The sequence below is a fragment of the Suricata suricatta genome, chromosome 12 (assembly GCF_006229205.1).
Source record: "Suricata suricatta isolate VVHF042 chromosome 12, meerkat_22Aug2017_6uvM2_HiC, whole genome shotgun sequence".
Classification (NCBI taxonomy): domain Eukaryota; kingdom Metazoa; phylum Chordata; class Mammalia; order Carnivora; family Herpestidae; genus Suricata; species Suricata suricatta.
In genome coordinates, this window is record NC_043711.1 from 57561673 (window position 1) to 57564858 (window position 3186).

The following is a 3186-nucleotide window of genomic DNA, read 5'->3' on the forward strand; positions in this document are numbered from 1 at the left end:
CCAGAACTCGAGACCCATTTCTGACTGTCTGCAAGAGGACTGTGGCCTCTGCCCTTGCCCCGCTGTACCCCTGCTGCTGCCCTGCTTCAGCCTCCATTCCCAGCAACCCCACCCCTGACCCAGGCTGAGCTCATCTGGAGCCTGTGGCCAGGTACAGTGACCCTCGCCTACCCTTGCAGACGCCAACTGGAAGTCAGCACTGAATGCAGGTCCCCAGGACCCATACCTCGCCGGCCTCATCCTCAGTGCACAGCCCCAGCTGTAGGGATTCGGGGTGAGTGAGACACAGCCCCGTCCTCAAACTCTAGCCTTTCTGACTCAGGAGGCTGACACACACATGCACCAATGATGGACACAAGTACACTGTTTTCTGTGACAGCGGCTGAGGGGTGAGCCTGGGAGAGCCCAGAGGAAGCCTAGAGAGGCAGAGGGCTTCCAGTAAAAGGTGATGCCAAAGATCCATATGATCTCTGCAGTCTTGGGTGCAAGCATCCCAGAGAAAGATGCCTCCGTGGGGACTGTTGAGTCTATTGCTACTGGCTAGGTGGCATTTGGTGGCATAGTAACAAATGGTCTGAGCTTCCTCTGCAGAGTCCTGGATTGTAAAGGGGTCTCTTTCTGCAGGGTGACAGAGACACAGCCATGGTTGACTATCTGGGGCCCTGGCTCCTGCCTTGCTCCTCCCTCGAGAACCAGGGACACTGTGGTTGACCCATAAACAGTGCTTTCTCCACCTCCCTGTCTCCATACCCTCTGCACTATGATGGGGCAGCCCTTCCCATCGGGAGTTGGGGTCTAGCTGCCCCCCCAGTCCACCCCCCCGGAACTGGCGCTGGCTCTGTGACTTGCTCTGGCTGACAGGATGTGATGGAAATGATGCTGTGCCAATTTCAGGCATAGGCCTCAAAGGGCCTTGTGGCCTTGAGTGTCCACCCTCTCTGGACCCTGTCACCACCATGTGCAGAGGCCCAGACAGCCTCCTGGAAGAATGAGACGTGTAGCCCACTCACCACCACCCTTGGTCACCCCAGTCAACAGGCAGCCAGCAATCAGCTGACCCCTGCACTGACCACACATGCCTGAGGGAGCCCAGAAGACCTGCCGGACCAGCTACTGCTCAGCTAAGTAAACTGTTGGTCTAAACTGCTACATTTTGGAAGGGTTGTTATGCAGAAGAAACTAACTGATACAGGTACCCCAGCATTCTTGGCACTCAGGGTTCAGAAAGCACAGGCTGCAGGGCCTCGGCTGGTCTTGGCACCCTCACCTGGCCCTCATGTTTGCTGTTCCCTGGGCTCTGCCCTATGGACTGAAGCTGCAGTCACCACACTTACAACCAAGGGACAGTCTCTCCAGCAGTGACTGTGCCTACGCCATCTGGCCTCCTCTACGGTTTCCGGGCCCTACTCGGAGCCTTCCAGCTGCTTCCCATGGCACTCAAGGTGAAGCCTAAATGCCTCACCAACCCACACAGTGCACCCTATTCCCACCCCACTCCCGCCTTTGTGCATCTCACTGCACTCCAGACACACCTGCCTCCAACCCACAAGACTCAACCTGACCTCTGGGCCTTGGCATGAGCAACTCTCCTGAGTAGCATGCTCTTCTCTGACACCCACACGGCTCCCTCCCCACTTCCTTCAGGCTCTGACCCAATAGGCTTTGTTAAACAACCCTTAGAACATAGCTCATTCTTGCCAAAGGGCATGTGTCACTCTCCGCACACTCCTGCTTTCTTTCTTTTCAGAGCAAAAGCATGACTGGGTGCAAAAGCGTCCAATATTGTGAGACATCCAGTGGGAGCCAGTGAAGGGCATGAAGGGAGGGTGGGTTGGTGATAAAGACGTCAGCCTTGGGACCTTCAGAGCAGAGAGCTGCCAACTGGGAGCCTATGTGTCCTGAAGTGTCCAGCCCCCACTGCCTGACAAACCACCAGGGACACTGCCGGTAGTGTCGTGCGGTAGCCACTTCTAGGAGCCAGTATCTGACTCAGCAGCACGTGCCCAGATTTCAGGCCACAGCGTAACTGCTTACAAGCCTCATGCAGGTAACACATATTGGTTGAAAATACCTTGTCTTGAGGCACCCGTAGAAAGCTGTTCCCTGGAACACAAGAGGCTTCACAGAGCACGGTCTCCCTGGGGCTCTTGCTTTCTGAAATCCCTGAACTGAGGACCCACCATTTAGGGCCCTTCCCAGAGCATCTAGAGCCTACAAAAGAGAGAATTCTCTAACTGGAGCTGGGAATCCTCTGCAGCAAACAAGAGAAACAACAGCTGGCCTGGGTCGGCTTCGGAAGCTGGGGAGGGCCTCCTCCGGGGCCAAGGAGGCCAGGGCAGGCCTAGATCGACCATGGACCCGGGGCTCAGGGACAAAGCTCTTCAACACTCTGTGAGGGGCCCCATGGCACCAGGGTCTAACGCCAGTCACCAGGAAGCACAGCTGGAGCCTGGTCAGGGTCCGAAGGGACCATGTGGTGTCATGGGGAAGAGCATGGAGTCTGGAGTCAGACCGCCTAGGATGAAATCACAGCTCATTCCATCACTGACCTTCGGAGTGACCCCAGGCAAGCCTCATAACAGCTCTGAGCTGCAGCTTCCTCATCTATAAGAAGAGTGTAAAAATAGTGTCTCCTTACCAGGTGCTGAGGACCCCATGGAATGCTCAGACCAGGACCTGGCACATCACAAGTGCTGCAGAAGTGAGGTGTCATGAACATCATCAGAGGCCACGACTGTGTCCCCACAGCAAGGACTTGACTCTGTTCCAAGCTCGAGCGTGATGGGGTACAGCTCCCGGGGCTCTCCCTCCCCTTACTGGGCATTTCCTTTTGAAAATGTGGGCCAAGGAAGGTAGTGGAGGAAGGTAATACACAATCTCTGCATTTCTCTAAAAATTCGTTTGTTTTTTTTTTTTTACATTTGTTTACTTTTGAGGAAGTCAGAGACAGCGTGAGAGATGGGGAAGGGCAGAGAGATAGGAAGATGCAGAATCCGAAGCAGGCCCCAGGCTCCAGGCTATCAGCACAGAAACCTGATGGGGGACTCACACCCAGGATCTGCAACATCATGACCTGAGCTGAAGTGGGCCGCTCTGCGACTGAGCCACCCAGGCGCCCCCACGATCTCTACATTACTACCTTCCTGCAATCTTCCCGAGACAAGTCCCTCAGTCATTTTTCTGTAT